Genomic DNA, 18,168 nt, shown 5'->3' on the forward strand with positions numbered 1-18,168 from the left:
TTTGCTCTCGCCGATAAGTCATTCAAAACATCACGCCGACTGATGTTGGTAGGCTTACTAATATTACATCCATGGCACTTGGCATTTTTTAGTAAAACACCTCTGGCCAATGGGGAACGTTGTTACACAAATTTGACGCTGTGAGAATGACGCCGCATTCAGACAGCCAGCGATGTTATCGCTGTGTGTCGCCCGTCTCTTTCAATGAGGCGTTTCTAAATCTGCTTGTCATACACAAATGAGTACCATCCACGCCGATAACTGACGAGAGAAGGATGACGTGAACTCCACTGCTTCGTTCTCATTGGTAGTCGCTCCCGAAATTCGCTCGGCATTTGCATAAAGTTAAACTTTTCTTAACTTTCTCGCGTCGCTGGACACGCCCATACGGTCGCCAACGGTCACTTTCTCTCGTCCCGCCGGAAGTCGCCCGGTTTCCATTGAAATTAATGAGATCGCGTCGCTCTGCTACTGCTAGTCGCTGGCTGTCTGAATGGGGGGTGAAAGGGACATGTTTTTATATTGACCAAATTAAATGTGTTAATGTATCTTTCGCGCTCTATGGCAGGCAGGGTGGACAGATAATAACTCAACATGTTTAATCTGAGTGATTTCTTAATTACGCCTACCGGGTGTGTACGAACGTTGCTTTGTTCCGCTATTTTGTATGGAAGTCAATGGGAAGTCTAGATTGTTTTCCCCCAAAAGTGGGCGTGAACCTGTTCAAAGACATTCTATGACATTGCGTCGGTTGTGCGTATAGGTGTTTCTTGGAGGTAATAGTACATTTATTTTAAATCAAAAGAGATGTAGGAGTGTTATCCAAACATTATTGGCAAGGAAAGCCTCGCAAGGAGCAGACACGTATTGAGGTGTTTCTGGGAGGTTTTAGTACATACCCTACTAAAAAATCATCAGCATAAGACCAGCATAAGCTGGTAGCTGGCCTCAGCTGGTTTAGGGTGGCAGTAGCTGGTTTAAGCTGGTCCTCTCAGCCTGGCAATGCTGGTGGGTCAGTTGGTCTTCCAGCCTGACCAGCTAAGTCCAGCTAGATCAGTGGCCGGTTGCATAAAATTTTAAGACTAGTCTTAAAAGTAAGTCATGATTTTTTTTCTTCAAGACTGATCATAACTGTTTTAAGTATGTTACATAGAAAGGTAGATTGGTCTAATTTAAATCCAAATAATAAGAATGATTAGCCCTAACTAATTGCTAGCTAGTCAGAATCATTCATAAGACGCAGTCTTAACGTCACGGCTATATTCATGCAACCGGCCACAGCTAAAAAGGTGACCAAAACACAGCTGGACCAGCTTGCTACACCAGCAATACCAGCTAAAACCAAGCTGGGAGACCAGCTAAAACCAGCTCACCAGCTTATGCTGGTCTTTGCTAGATTTTTCAGTAGGGGACCGCGTCATCTTCAAAAAATAATACAAATGAATGAAAAATGTGACTTGGTGACCTGGAAATGTGAATTAACTGTTTCCATTGCCGTTTTGCGAAATACACCTCATCCGAATTGCCTGAAAAACCCCCTCTTCAAGCATAAAAACTTTTTTGTGATATATGGGGGTTTTGCGAAATTGGCATGTTTCCATTGGCCATATTTTCAATTCACAATGTCAATTTGTGCAATTTGAAGGGTAATGGAAACGCAGCTTGTGATTAGTTCAGTCATGGTTCATTTGAGCGTCTTCTAGATTCTTGGTTATTTCTTGGCAATCTGTAAACCAACCTGGAATTGGACTAAAGATAAACATGGAGAGTCTCAGGCTGTAACATGGTATTCAAAGACCTCTCTTAAAACTGTTCAAATGTCTTTTCAAACTTAAAATGATATGATTTTTTCATTTTTCTGTGCACTTGCAGAATATGTTACTTAATAAACGTGACCTCTATCCTCACTATAAAAATTTGGATTTGGAGAGATGAAATGCTTAATATTAAGATCAATGTGCCTTTAAGGAATAACACAGGACATGATCTCTGCGTTTCTGTAAGTGTGATATTTCGCAGATTTAACTTGCATGCTGATCTACGGCAATGATAGCACACGCTTATTCAGGAGTAAAATAAATATATTGGTTTAAACGATTACAGTAAAGTCTCACTTTGGATTGTGTTTGTTGGCTCCGTGACATCGTCCCGCGGTGTCTTTTATTAAATCATGATTTGACGCTTTTAAACACGGACAGGATTTCCTAAATTACATTAAGAATCCACCTTGTTATGTAATACATCAGAGATTCATAGTGACTTGCTTTCCAACAAGCACGGTTACTTCATGCCAAAGTCAACGTTACACTAGTAAAATACATTTCTTACATTCCCAGCTGTAAAATGAGCAGTGACGTAAGAAGATTGAAAGATGGGAAAATAATTATGAACACATTTTTGGACATACACGTATGATTAATTGTAGGGATGCTCAGTCAGTTGTCATAGAAACGCCAGACAGGTAACTGGACAGGTTAAAACAGATTCTTATATTAGACACACAAAACAGTCTGTGACACTGAAATTCAGTAAAAATCTTGTAAATTGTAAAAGGGAAATTTTTCATTGTAGGTTCATAAAGCAATATTCCACTTTCATTAAAAAATCTGACAATTTACTCACCCCCATGTCATCCAAGATGTCTATGTCTTTCCTTGTTCAGTCGAGAATTTTTTTTTTTTAGGAAAACATTCCAGGATTTTTCTCCATATAGTGGACTTTAGTGGACCTCAACAGTTTAAAATTGCAGTTTCAATGTAGCTTCAAAGGACTCTAAGCGATCTAAACATTATTTTCGGCAATTAGCCTTGTCATTAGCCGTGTGATGCGCCAGCATGACCTTATGTATTACGTAATCCCTTCAAAAGGTCACGCATGACGTATGCGAAACTACTAGTGATGCGCGGGTCCAACCCACACCCGACTGACGTTTTCGACTAACCCGCCCGCAACTCGGACTGCAAAAAAATAATAATAATATTGTACCCGACCCGCTCCCTTGCCCGAATAAAAAAAAAAGAAATAGTTTAAATAGTTAATTGCCATTTTTATTTCAAACAACCTGACCGACCGCAATCCGAATATCATTACAAATATTTTTGGTAACTCGTAACCGCGGGTGACCGCAGGCCCCCGCTTATTTCGGATCAACCCGCGCATCACTGGAAACTACCGCTCCAGTGTTTACAAGTGTGGATAAAGAGGAGCGTTTAGACGTTCTTATAAGTTGAATGATACTAATTAATGTATTTTTGTCAGTTTATTGTTTAAAAGGTACGCAAGTGTGCATTTCACATATGTAACGATTCAAGTGAATTGAATAAAATTGAAGTTTCACATATGTAACGCTTGAACTTTCGACGTGATTACGTAATGCGTAAGATCACGCCGTTTTTACATTTTTTACTGAACAAAAAAAGACATAAACATCTTGGATGACATGGGGGTGAGTAAATTATAAGGATTTGTTTTATGATGGTTTCTGTTTTTTTGGGGGGGGGGATTAAAAGTACCTAAACTGGATCTATGCAAAATTCTCCTGTGGTAAATGTGTATTGTAAAATCATCCCATTCTCTCTATAAAGGATTCTGTCTGTGATTCGGGAGATTTTGCACAGATGCATTCTGGGTGTGGGGGCTTTATTGCTCCAGGGTGTGGGCTTATGGGAAAAATTGTGTCATCTCTGCCCACTTAAAGACAAACCCACCAACTAGGGTGGGAATCAGTTGTTCAAGGACATCCACACACATACACACACACACACACACACACACACACACACACACACACACACACACACACACACACACACACACACACAGAGTTTAAAATATGTGACAAGGTCATCTGTGAGCAGATTAAGGGGTTTCTAGGGGTTCAAACCCAGCAGCTCCTGTTTTTCTGGATGTGTTGTGTCTTATGGTCGGCTTCTTAAATTTTTTTCTGTTTTTTTGTGTACACACACACACACACATGTCAGGTTAAGTGTGTTTTTATTGTTATAAGAGATGGTCAGGAGGACTGTATCTAGTTCTGGAGTTCTCTGAGGTGTCAGCAAACAGTAGCCTATATTTTAATATTTTCCTCTATTAGTATTTTTGTCATTTTCCAGTAATTTTTTAAAACCTCCTCACAAGAAAATTACGCTGACTTAAAGGTGCCAAAGAATACATTGATACAATATGTCAAATCGTTCTTTGATATCTACATAGCATGTATGTGGCTTTATTAAGTGCAAAAATTATCCATACAAGTTTTTACATGTCTATTTACAATTCTACAATTTATCCCCAAAATGAAATAGTCTTTTATTACCTTATTTGAAAGGGTCATGATTAATAATGTTGAGCTCTGCTCTGATTGGCTGTTTCGCAGAGCAGCTCATTTAAATAGCTCTTTGTGTGTGTGTAAACAGACCTTATGTTTGAGCCTGTATCAGACAAAAATACAGATTTTGAGGAATAATTAATTATTCAGAGATTAGAAATGGTTGTTTTTGAATGGTATGTTTTTTTTCCAGTATGGACCTGCAAAACGTAACTGAAACGTTAATAGCGTCATTTAGCCTAAATGTACGCATATAGCATTAACTAGCATATAGCGCTTAATCAGCAGTCGCAACTTTGTTTATAGCATTGTAACAACATTGTAATTATTTGAATGTGTAATTAAATGATTGGGGCGTACATCTCGACTGTAGCGTCACAGGTGGTATTATGTTGCCTGTTTTTCAGCGGTGTTTTGCATGCACAAGGTTTACATAAGGAGGAAACAATCGTGTTTGAGGCTCACTTATCATTTACAGATTATTATTCATCTATGCCTACGCCACTTTTAAGTCGTAATATCCTGCTTAAAGTCACCATAAAAATGAAAATAAACGATAAATCTGTGTCCTGCGTTATTAATATTTTTTGTAATTCATGAACCCTCATAATCTTTGATAAAAAAAAATTTTACCTCCTCCCCTCCTCGAAACAACCTCACTTTAGTTCCTGTCATGAGGAATGAATAAAGGGCGGAGCTATCGAGACTTATTTCTGCCAGGTTAGCAGTTTGAAACATGTCCCAACTTCCAATTATCCAATCAGTTCTTCATGGATGAAATCAAGTCCCGCCTTACATTTTTTTCTCATTTCAGAAGTTTTTCACTTGGATATACAGCACGATAGGAAAAAATATTATTACTACTTATGGTGACTTTAATTTATGTTGCTTGTAGGATGTTTTGATTGTTTAGGATAACTGCAGAAAACGGTATATGGCTTATTTTTAATTTGGTGTTTTTGTAACTGTGGCAGGTTGGGTGGTACCTTGCAGTCTGATTGGAACAGAGATTTACATCAACACTACTTACTGATCATGGATTGAGAAAGCAACACCTTATGATGCTGTGCAAGATGTAAAAACAAGACACGCACGTAATTTATACAGGTAAGTATGCAGGTGTCTTTAAAACACTTTTAAAAGATATGCTATATTTGCTTGAGACGTCTTAAAAAGTGCAACGCTCATAAATCAAGATGAACATCAAGATGCAGGAGCCAAAAAAGCATATGTTCGAGGTCATGTTCATTTTATTTATCAAGCACTTTAAAGAAGGTAGTAAACAAAATAACACAGTAGTAAAACATAGACCAACGATTAAAAACACAAGCAGAACAGCGCCTCAAAAACCGGCCAAATGAGTTGCATTACTCTGTAAAACTATTGCTCTTCTACATTCCCAAAAAATGTATACTTACACTTTTAATGGTTAACAATTACAATTAATACTTAATACACAATAACCAATTATTTTCTGAAATGATTCTGCAGCCTTAAAAACACGATCATTTTAGGCTGTGTGTGTGTGTGTGTGTGTCAAGTGTTAAAATGCACATCCTTAATTTGTACGTCATTAATCAAACTAATCGTGCATAAAAAACACACACGTGTTTGTGACAGATGGAGTGTGTGTGTTTTTGAGATGCTGCTCCTGAAAGGATATTTTTTTGTGTGGAGGATTGTGAGGAGGAGGCTGGCCTGTGTGTGTGTGTGTATGTATGCGTGTGTATGTGTGTGTGTGTGTGTGTGTGTGTGTGTGTGTGTGTGATTATGACTCGCCTCTGTCTGCCCTCAGGCCCTTTGGCTCTACCTAATTAAAACCAACCAGGCTGCAGGGCACAGGAGACACATGTCTGTCAAACACACACACACAGACGCACACATTAACGCACGGACACACACACAAGATGCAGGCTTTCTTACTGATCATTCACACACTGTGATATTGTACTTGCATTCGTGCATGAATTGTCATGTGCATGCTATTCACACACTGTTCTTAAAAATCTTATTAATTAGGTTTTTGTCAATCACTCAATTCTGTGCTCAACTCTTTATTTATTTACACTCTCCTGAGTTGAATCGTGCTAATTATTATAATATAATGTCCATTTATTTATTTGGTAAGTAGCTGTGTAATACATGGGAAATTGAACCATCAGTTGCTTAGTCGCAAAATATAAAACTTTCTGATGATTGGTTTGAAATCATTATGACATCATTTAAAACATAATTTATTCTACGACCTATTTGAGAAGTAAAACCTCATTCACACAGCATTTCGTTCCCAGAAAATTTCCGTAAAATTAGCAGAGAGACTGCTAACGCGTACGTAAATGTTTTGGGATTGCTCCTGTAAAATGGACATAGTAACATTCACGGAAAGCATTCTGTGTGTACAAGAAGCAAAAAAATGCCGTAAGGGCCGTGCCGTAGGAATGACCTATGTGTCATTGCAACCAGAAGTTATGGTTCAACTTTTTGACACAAGGATTTAAACATATCAACATTCACGTCGAGAAATGTCGGCAAACTGGACTGAAGCAGAGATCAGGGAGCTCGTCAATATCAGTAGCTACGTTTACATGGACACATTTTGCCTTCATCGGATTAAAATCCTTTCCGATTAATAAATCCTATCATAGCGTTTACATGAACACTTAATAATGTGATCGGATTGATGTGCGTGTTTATATGACACAAGATTTACATCAAATTTGATCATTTGACATGCGCACATTGCACAAATATAGTTTCACGCTGTTTCAAGATTTGCTTTGTGCCTCACTGATTATAAAGCAGCAGCAAAATTGCCCAAAAAGCGTATTTTACTTCACGCGGTGCTGCAGGGACCGTTCGCGAGAGCGAGTCCAAACACACGCATTTGTGGATCAGAGAATAAATCATGGACTGACCGGACAACGCTGTCTTGTATCACTTTATGGGGAATTGGACGGATAATAGGAACAAGATTAACAAGACAATCACTTCTTGTGACTTCCTTAAACAAAACAAACTCGAGTTATTTGCGTCACATGTCATTACAGCAATTCTACATCATTGCACGTGTGAATATGCTCCACACTCCCGTCCTGTAGGTGGCGTAAATGCACCTTTCAGTGCGTTTGCCAACCGCCATTAAAAAAAGAAAAGATGGCACATGCGCAGAGCCTCCCAGTTTCAGTTATCCATCCGATCAAGTGTATACATGTCATTTTGAGCGGATTACAAATGGTATAAACCACCCCTAACAAGCGGATTAGATTTTTAATCAGATTGGCACTTTTTAGTCCGATTGAGGTGTTTACATGGAGCATTTTTATTCAGATTGATCATTTAAACGGATTACAAATGTCCATGTAAACGCAGCTAGTGTTGAAGCAGAAATCATTCACCAGCATCACGCTCACCTTATTATCTTCTCATAAACTAAAATGCACACGAGTGGTTTCTCGACAGAGAACACAACTTTCGACGCTGTGAAAAAATATGTCACGTGTCTTAAGGGATCTTTACGGTATGTGTTTGAATGCACACACAGATTCCAGAAAATCATTGGCAGTGTGAATGAACCACAAATTAAACGATCCTGGACAAATCCCGGAGGAATTTTCCGTGTATTTTCCGTAAACTCTGTGTGAAAAGGGCTTAAGAGTAATTTAGTTACAGTGAGTTGCAGTTTTTTAAGTGAAGAACATCAGCTTCCTGTTGTAAAATCACACTTGTGTCACACTTGGGTCTATGTGTTAATAAATCCCTTTAGGGTGATAGAAGATCTTTTCTAAGAAGTCCTAAAAGTCATTTGCAATCATCACCAGTAAATTGTACATTTCCTCTAACTTGTCCTAACCAGATGTCATCTGGTATCTATGACCAACACCCACCAAAATGATGAGATCTTTCTCGATCATGTGTATAGCGCTGCTCAAAGACAAACAATTACACCAAAACTTTTCAGCTGGGGTTTCTGTTTGAGTAAGTTTGCAAGGCATGTGGATGGGTTAGGGTGAGTTTGTGTGATGCAGGGCTGGGGTGAGTGTCTGTGTAATGAAAGGTCAGGGTATGTGTGTGCGCGATTTAGGGCTTGTGTGTGTGTGTGTGTGTGTGTGTGTGTGTGTTGTAGGGCTGTATTGAGTGTGTAAGTGATGTGGGGTGTGTTGGGTGTGTGTGTGATGGATGATGGGCCAGTGCGAGTGTTTGTGTGTGTGTGTGTGTGTGTGTGTGTGTGTGTGTGTGTGTGTCTGTGTGTGTGTGTGTGTGTGTGTGTGTGTGTGATGTAGGGTTGGTGTGAGTGTAAGCAGTTGGTCCACCAAGGGGGGCCAGGGGGGCCACAGCCACCCCTAAAAAGACAATGGCCACCCCAACCAGAAAGAGTGAAGTAATAACTTTAGTCAATGTCCATGTTAATTTATAAACTAAAGACTATATTAATATGAAATAAAGTTGCATGATATGTTAACCCCTTGCACTCTTGACCCGCATTGCGGTCTTTACTGTATAAATTACATGTAGCCTAGATCAGTGGTTCTCAAACTGGGGGCCGGGAGATGGTGCCAGGGGGGCCCCAGTTTTATGGCATTTTATAAAATACATTAATTTATCATGAATTCTGTATAATTAAAACCTAAAAAAATAAGGCTACTAACCAACAGCACTACTTTGTATACTTTAATATGTTTTGTCTATTTAAAATGTTACGTTTTAGAACAAAATTGTCATACATTTTCTTTGGGGGGGCCACAAAGGAATGCACCATACGCAAGGGGGGCCGCACACTGAAAAAGTTTGAGAACCACTGGCCTAGATCATTTACTTTAAAAGTACACAGATCCAATATAGCCTACTATTACACACGCGTTGGATTTCTCAACTGCTTATATTTACTTAATAAGATAATCACAGCATTTTGAGATAATATGGGTGCTGTCTTTATCATTTGCGCTTGTTGCGTACACAAACTTTATCAAATGGATGAGGAAAATGTTGAAATCTGTTTCGCGTCTTTAGTCAGTTCTGTCAGCTGGCCCGAGCATCAGGCTATGTTTATTGTGGAGAGAAAGTTAGTTTTTCGTATGTCAGTGGTTCCCAAACTTTTTCAGCGTGCGTCCCCCCTTGTGTACAGTGCATTCCTTCGCGGCCCCCCAAAGAAAATTTGTGACAAAAACTATTCTAAAACTCAACATTTTAATAAAAAAAACATGAAATTATACAAAAAGTAGTGCTTTTGGTTAGTAGCCTATTTTTTTTAGGTTTTATTACACAGAATTCATGATAAATTAATGTATTTCATAAAATGTCATAAAACTGGGGCCCCCCTGGCACCATCTCACGGCCCCCCTGGGGGTCGTATGTTATATAAAACATTGTTTATTGTATCACACTCACATAATACACGACTGCTTGGCTTTTATGTGTAAAATTAAGCACCACTTTTTTGGTTTAAATTGAGCGATTTCTCGAGAAGGGGCGAAAGTACCATTTTCTAAAAAAAAGTAATTTTAAAAGATATCTCTTTTCGACAGAGATATATTTTTGCTGTGATCAGTAACTCACAAGTGTTGTCTATCAATACCAGGTGTAATTTTGAACAAATGTAAAATGACTTCAGTATAATTTCACTTTGAACATAAGTAGCACATTGTTACATTTGACCCTGTCAGCACGGCTGAAAGAAACACACAAATGGGTCAAAAGTAACACAACAAAACAAGATAGATTTTTGTGGTTACATTTGTTTTTAGTAAATATACATGAGTGTGACCTTGTTAATATGTAACTGCAAACATATTTTGTCATTTATCTTTGCAAAAAATAATGAAATTACATTTTCATTTTAATTTTCAATTTTATCAAATTTTTCAAAAGCAACCTGTCAGTTCAAACTTGAATTGTTAAAAATAAAACATATTTTAACAGTTTAAACACTATGAAATTAAATTAAATCAAATTATAATAATATAATTTTTTTAACATAATGCAATAGTATTAGCAGCAGGACAAAAGTAACAAATGTTACTTTCGTCCCGGCAGGAACTCGTGACATTTAACCCGATTTATTTTATTTTGAAAAACTCTTAAGAAGTCAAACTTCAGGATGTGTTAGAGTACTAAATAAACTGTAGATTGATCAGTACTTTAACGTATGAAACCAGAAACACAACACTTGGAATTTTCTTATCATGGTTGAAAACAGCTTTCCGGACCTACACGCGCAAAACGGTAAGGAAATAACGTGATATCTGTCAGCTCTGTCAATGGTTACGTGCTAAAGATGCCGTCATAGTTTGGAATGCAAATGTTATCAAGGCTCCGAGAAAATCGCTTCGTTACTTTCGTTCCGCGTTACTTTCGCCCCGGTTCTCCCCTATATATGTTTTTTGGTATATATCATGAATTACTCCATCTGTTGATCTTTATTATTAGATTAGCAGTTTTTGGTAACATTTAATGGATTTCATTGGCTCTTAAAGTCACATATGTAGAACAATTAGCGAATTAGCGTGCAATGTATATAGAGCATGTAGATTAAACAATAACAATATATTAACGCTAGGGGTTTAAAAAAAATCACGTCATTCACGTCTATTTGCAAAGGACTATACTATTTAAAGAACAATTAATTGCTAATTAAAAAAATTTTGTTACATTAACCAGAAACAAAAGTACTCTGAATGATTTTTTTTTGCCACCCCGTGATTTGCCAAGCCTATTTAAATGGGGGCGCCACTGAGCGGGTGTCCATGATGTAAAGTTGGGGTGAGTGTGTAATGTAGTGTGTGTACACTTGTATGTGATGTAGTGCTGGGGTGGGTGGATCAGTGTGTCCTTATTTAAAGCTGAGAGAGTGAGGGAATGAATGCCCACACACTAATTTTTTCTCTTTCTGTCTTTCTCCCCCCCATGCTCTCCTCTCACATCAGTGGGTGGACCCAGTTTCAAAACCAAAATCTTACAGCAACATTATAAAACGGCCCGCTTTCCCCGTGTGTATGCGGACGGTTCATTGATCTCTGTTTCCTTGTACAAACGTGTGTTGAGGTGTGTCGCCCTCAATAACGCCTCTGACCATATGACGTGTGCGTGACAAAAGTGTCTGTTCTTCAGTTTTTACCATTTACCCATGAAGAGAGAGAGAGAGAGAAAGAGAGAGTCAGGGAGTTGCCACTGGTTACAGTGACGGTTCTCACACAGGAAACACCTACAAGAGTTTAGATGTTCCCCAATCAGCTGCTCTCATAACAAACTCACTTTTCATACAGTAAAAACCATTTAAACTCAAACCGGCCTTCACTGAGCCACAAAGTGTTGAAATCAAACACAACTTAAACCAAGTAAACTAAAACAAAGACGAGTCAACTAAAACTGAGCTAAACGAAACTCTGTGGTAGATAGTACAAAGAAGTATACAGTCATAGTTTACTACAGTAAAGTTACAGAATAACAAGGTCTTGTAGTTAGTTTACAGTATTAACATTTTGCATACAGTAGTTATAGTAAAGATCATGTCTAGTTAAACTCACTTATAGTAGTGGATACTTGAGAGTATAGTAGTATGTTTATAGTCTTGTAAAATCTAGTTAAGTTTAGCTGTTGTATTGACTGTTTCGACAGTAACAACATAAACAAGCGACTTTCGTGGTCAACACGTAACTTCCGGTAAACTCCGCTAAGAATAAATAACAACAAATTACATTACACATAGTTTATTTATATAACAAGCAAAATAAACAACACGTAGATTACCTAGGAAACCAAAACATTTGTTATTTTCGTCGAGGTATTTGTTTCGACGAGTTCAGTTTAGCAACTAGTCAGACCATTAAAAAAAACTGAAACCGGAAGTAAAGTTCGGACCAGACGCGTATTGCGTCACCGCACGTGCGTCCGATTATACCGTCTGATAATGGCTTTCGTGGAACATACGTAACTTATGGTAAACAAAGAATCAATAACAACAGATACCTTTAAGAGTAGTTTATTTCTGATAACAAGCAAAACAAGTATATGCATAAGTTCAATTCAAGTGTATTAAAAACTACCCTGAGCTAACTTTACTTTTTAAAATGTGTACTATATCATGTATACAATTTTAACTATCCATGATCTCTGTCTCCCCTCGTCTTAAGGAAACCATAACAGTTGTTATTTTCGACGAGGTATTTGTTCCAGAGTTCAGTTTAGCCACAGAAACCGGAGGTTAAGTTCCGTCCGATGAAACCGTCTATAGTTTAGTTAAATGTGATAATTGCAGAAAATATATGTGGATCATAGATAACATTTCTGAAGGATTAAACATGCTCGCTTCGGAGTTTAGTTTGTATTAAACAGATCTGTTATGCTGAGCAATTGCGTAAACAAAACAAAAAAAACATTTAAAGAAAAATAAAGAAAAAATGTACAAGTTTACAAAGGCTTTGAATGAATTAATTTCCTGTTTGTGATGAGGATTAATCATGTGACCAGCTCCACACATGTGACGTGTGGGAGGAGTTTGAGGAAAACACTTGTTGTATTCTCATAGAAAAAAAAGTTCAAACAACTTGGTTTTGCGAGTCAATTCAACTTATTTTAAGGTTTGACCTGTGATAAAACAATTTAATATAAACAATTTGAAATAGTTTAAAGGGGAAATCTGACCTTTTCCTTGTTTAAGTGCTACAATTGTGACCTAGAAACCTAGAAAATGTGAAAAAGATCAACCCAGTAACTTAGTTTTGATAAACCATTCTCTGCAAGTATGTGAAAAAAGAGCTCATTGAAATTTGGCTCCCCTTGTGATGTCAGAAGGGGATAATACCGCCCCGTAATCTGCACTATCCAACCACAGCACTGCCATTTAGTGCAGAGATCAGCTCATTTGCATTTTAAAAGGATACACCCCAAAACGGCACATTTTTGCTCATTTTAACATGTTATAATAAATTATCTATATGATATTTTGAGCTAAAACTTCACATATGTACTCTGGGGACACAAAATATTTATTTTACATCTTAAAAAAGTCTTGTGAAATGTCCACTTTAACTTATATTTTCATGTTACTTTCCCTTAACAAATTATTTTGTTTTGACAAAAATGCTGATTTTTTTTACAGCGTAGTTAATGTGAATATAATCTAACCGAGCACGGACCTATGAGTATATAGATAGGCATTTATATCACTTACTATGACCATAGTGATGCCAATTATATGGCTTTATAAAGTACACGTGACCTGGTGAATTACTATGAAACATTTGCATAATATTGCATGGTCTTTTGGCACAGGTCATTGGTGAATAGCTGTAAACATACAACGTTAGCTATTGCACTATTAAATAATAATAATGAGAGATTTCTTAACTAGTTTAGGGTGTTTTAATAGTTGGATTAGCGATAATAAAGGATTCCAGTCAGAAGACATTTAATGTTTTCTGCCGTTGATTAATCATAGCCAGGGAGCGTTAGTCTCTCTCTCTTTGTGAAGGTGAGGTAAGGACGTTCCATAGTGTCTGACAGATGAGAGTTAACTAAATTACCACACACGCCCCTCGGTTTCTGGTCTTTACTAGACCAGAAATGCTTTCATGAAAATTTGAGGAACATTTCGATACAGTATTTGTTTAAATCGCCAAACTTGCTCTTTGTGATGTGAACCGGACCCCCAAATCACCCATTTTAATATATTTGCTTCAACACACACAAGAATTTATACTAGTTCGTTCTACAAGTGAAATGATTCAGTCAGAAATTAAAGCGATGGTTCAGTTTCAGAGAAGAAACTCTTTCTCTTATGAGGTGAAACCAAGGAAACCAAAAGGTTTCACATATAAATCTATAAACAACTGACGGTTGAACAAATATAGCGTTTCATAGGCCAACTCCAAAAAAATTAAGAGAATGAGTGAAAACTTTAGATTTTGACTCTACAAAAATTTTTTAATCATCAATCAATATATTTTTTTAAATCTTTAGAAAAGTATTGAGTCCCAAAAAGTTCAACCCAGCATTGGGTCAGAAACGGACAAACCCAGCCGATAGGTTAAATTAAACTATTTTAAATTAAAATTTTATTTGACCCAACAATGAGTTAAAACAACCCAACATAGGTTAAAATACAACCCAGTGGGTTTTGTTTATCCCATTTTGACCCAAAACTCGGGTTGAAAATAACCCAGCATTTTTTATATTTTAAGAAAGTAAAATTTTATTAATAAATGACCTCATCTCTCTGTATTTTTTTTAATCGATTAGCTAACAAAAAATAAATACAATATTTTAAATGAAGTTACATATATTCAGTCAAATAAGTAAACGAAACTGAAACACAAAAGTTATCAAGAAGTTTTCCAAATTTATCAAATTTTTATTTATGACAGCGTATCTACTGCGTACAAACTACCAGTAAAACAGATCACATCTATTAGACATCACAACTTGTTTACATGTGACTTTGGTGTTTATAATGTGAATGATTCAGAAAAGCTGCACTTAATTTAAAATAATATTACTATAATGTATATTAATAAATGTGCAAAACAAACAAATGAAGAGTTTCGTTGCAAAACGAGATAAATCCATTTTTTTACATTTTTGTCAAAACATGTTTATTATTATGTTATCATGTTATTATTTTGTTTTATGGTGCTACTTAGCTTTATTTTTTAAGTTATGAAGGTTTAAATCAAAACAAACCAACTGCATTTGAATTTAAATTAGTTGGAATGCACAACCAAAAAACGAGATTTCTGAACAATTAAAAAAATTGTGGTTATCTCGTTTTGCAACAAAACACTTCAAATATTGATTTAACTAAACGTCGCTACATAAAAAACACAACACGTGCGGGCAGGGAGGTTGTTATGCATGTGCACATGTACTCTTTGCATGTTTAAAGTAGGGTCGCAGCATATCCGCACGGAGAACCCGATCATTGTTCCCTACTCTGTTCCCACACCCTCCTACGGGGAGAGCATGCGGTGTGCAGCGCACTTTTAAATGTTTGAGAACACGCCAGTGTAAAAGTATCCACAGTGTAACAAAAGAGCGCTTCGGATCAGGTTCAACATTGATAAACCCTGTGCCGGTGACTCAACAAAGGTGTGGCGCGTATCCCAGCATAACCTCACTCGCTCTCGTTTCTCTCTCACTTGATTCTGCTTTAAGAGTGACAGTGAGTGTTTAAGTCTTATCACAGAGGAGTATGTGTGTCATGATACAGGCCTGGTAATGTTAAACACAGGCAGATCGCAAACACATCGTGATCGATTGGAAAGCAGTTGCTTGGCATTGAAAGGAAATCTGGTACCCTGATGGAACGTCAATTAAAATGAATGAATAATTAATGGTGACAGTCATCTGACCATTCACCTGATATATGGTGTCCCTGACCAGTCTATACAAAGCTCTCTCTCTCTTTCTCTCTCTCTCTCTCTTTCTCGCTCCTTTAATGAGAATTGTGTACACAGTTTACCTGAGTGCACAAAATTCACATAATTTAATATTTCATCATTCACACATGAAGAATTAATTCTCAGCTCAGAAAACAATACGTTTTGTTTTAAAATAAAATTAGGGCTGACAAAAGATTAATCGCGATTAATCACATACAAAATAAAAGTTTGTTTTTGCATAATATATGTGTGTGCACTGTGTGTAATTAGTTTGCATATATAAATACAAACGCATGCATGTATGTACTTAAGAAACATTTACATGCATATATATTTTTTGATATATTTAAATTATATATGAAGAGTTTTGTTGCAAAACGAGATAACTCCATTTTTTAAATTTGTCAGAAATCTCGGGTTTTTTTTGGTTGTGCATTCCAATTAAAATCAATTCAACTGCAGTTGGTTTGTTTTGATTTAAACCTTCATAACTTAAAAAATACAGCTAAGTAGCACCATAAAACAAGTAATAACATGATAACATAATAATAAACATGTTTTGACAAAAATGTTAAAAACAGAGTTCTCTCGTTTTGCAACGAAACTCTTCATGTATACATTTTAAAAATTATACATAAACCAAATTTTTCTTAAATTTATACATGTATACGTGTATTTATATATGCATAATAATTACACACAATAAACACACAAATATATTATGCAAACACAAACTTTTATTTTGTATGCGATTAATTCACGATTAATCTTTTGACAGCCTTAAATAAAATAGAACAAATATTTTTAAAATATTATTTAATTTAGTTAATTATGCAATATATATAAACATTAAACATGCAATATATTGTTTAATAATATTATTGCATGCAATTACTTTTCTGAAGAATGCACTAAAATTTTATTTAATTTAATTTATTGGACAAAAGGTGAAATAAACACATTTGTCATTAAAAAAACTTATTTCCTTTGTGGTCCTAATGGTTAGATTTTAAAGATTTTAAAAAGATTTTTTGACGGATGCACTTCACACAAAAAGCTAAACTTGCAATGCTTCATTATTCAAGTGACATAACAACAACAACACTGAGGTCAAAAACCTGAAAGTTTAAAGTTAACGTTAATTCAGTATCAAGTGTCAATCTGTACATACTGTACATACTTCCCCCCCAAACGTCAATTTCGTTTGCTCTTTACATTTAATGACGTAATTTATAAAGTTCGCAGGATTCGCTTGTCCTGCCTACAGCCCTCAGATTTCTCTGAAATGCACGTCTGTTTGCAGGGAAACACTGGGCGATGCTGCGATAGCATCAGACCCCCGTACCTGACCTGTCATCTCATTTTACTGTATTAGACTTTCTAATTAAAAGTCACAGAGAATGAGGAGGTGGGGGGGTCCCACAGATTGCATTCAGCTTCGTAAGCTTTAGTGCCTGTCAAGCATGTTTAAGAGTGACAGACGCAAGTAAACCTCTACAGACCGTGATGGAGCGGTGAGACAGACAGAAAGCGTGTCAGAGGGAAACAAACAGACAGACAGAGAGCGAGACACTAGTGGTTTCTGACCTTTAGGTGTTGCAGGAGAAGTCTCGCCGTGTCAGGAAACTGCTATCCTCCAGCTCAAACATGTGAAAGTGAAGACAGACGAGAGAGAGCGACAGGGAGAGAGAGAGAGAGATAAGGAGAGGAGTTTTGCACAGAAGGTGTGTCGTGAATCGGAGAGTAAGAGAGAGAGAGAGACTAAACAAGAGTTCACACCCACCTACCCCTCCCTCCAAACCAGAAGTATTTGGCAACCAGCCGCACGTGTCCACCTAACATACACGCACATAAACCCTTCCGGCGTACCTGCAGTCAAACAGTGTTGGCATGTCATACATAATAAAAACATCCAGAAAACACCATGTTGTGTGTGTAGCGATATATATGTATTTATTTTATAGTTTGATAAACACATTGATTTACCATAGTACACTCAGACTTTACAAACACATACTCTTTAAAAGCAAAGTTTTACCATGGTCCCATGTGAACAAAGCATGGTAATACTATAAAACTTAGTACTATAAGACTAATGTAGCTAGTGATGCTGAATTTATATTTAATGTAAAATGAATCACAGGCCTGTAGAAACTCTATATGGGGTATACGTATGAAAGAACGCATTTAATTCTTATCATGGCTGAGTTCCCAGCGTTCATTATCTGTGCGGCTATCACATTAAATCCAGGGAGGGGTTCAGGAGCTCCATTAATACCCACCTAAAGAAGGGAGTGGGCATTTTTCTGTAAATCTCATGAGTAAGGTGTTTGTGAATGCAGGTGTGCGCCGCAGAGATTATTACACAATGAATCAGATAAACAGCGCTAAGACTTTACTGTGTCATTCACACTATGTCATTTTATCAAGATGCCAGGCTTAAATTGTGCACTTTAACGAGACACTCCA

The 18,168-nt window shown here is 36.9% G+C and overlaps 1 protein-coding gene and 1 long non-coding RNA gene across 2 annotated transcripts in view; one reads left to right on the forward strand and one right to left on the reverse strand.

Annotated features, from left to right (window-relative positions):
- zbtb7c (zinc finger and BTB domain containing 7C) overlaps positions 1-17,447 on the reverse strand; it is a 28,905-nt gene extending 11,458 nt beyond the window's left edge. Inside the window, exon 1 of the mRNA XM_055180111.2 lies at positions 17,287-17,447. The gene's annotated coding sequence lies outside the window, so the exon portion shown is untranslated. The remainder of the gene's footprint in view (positions 1-17,286) is intronic.
- Positions 1-18,168, forward strand: part of LOC141366158 (uncharacterized) — a 106,227-nt gene that overhangs the window by 13,535 nt on the left and 74,524 nt on the right. The window contains exon 2 of the long non-coding RNA XR_012371260.1: positions 5,302-5,434. This is a non-coding gene — a long non-coding RNA (uncharacterized lncRNA). The remainder of the gene's footprint in view (positions 1-5,301; positions 5,435-18,168) is intronic.

Source organism: Misgurnus anguillicaudatus, chromosome 9 (genome assembly GCF_027580225.2).
Source record: "Misgurnus anguillicaudatus chromosome 9, ASM2758022v2, whole genome shotgun sequence".
In the NCBI taxonomy this organism is placed as follows: Eukaryota; Metazoa; Chordata; class Actinopteri; order Cypriniformes; family Cobitidae; genus Misgurnus; species Misgurnus anguillicaudatus.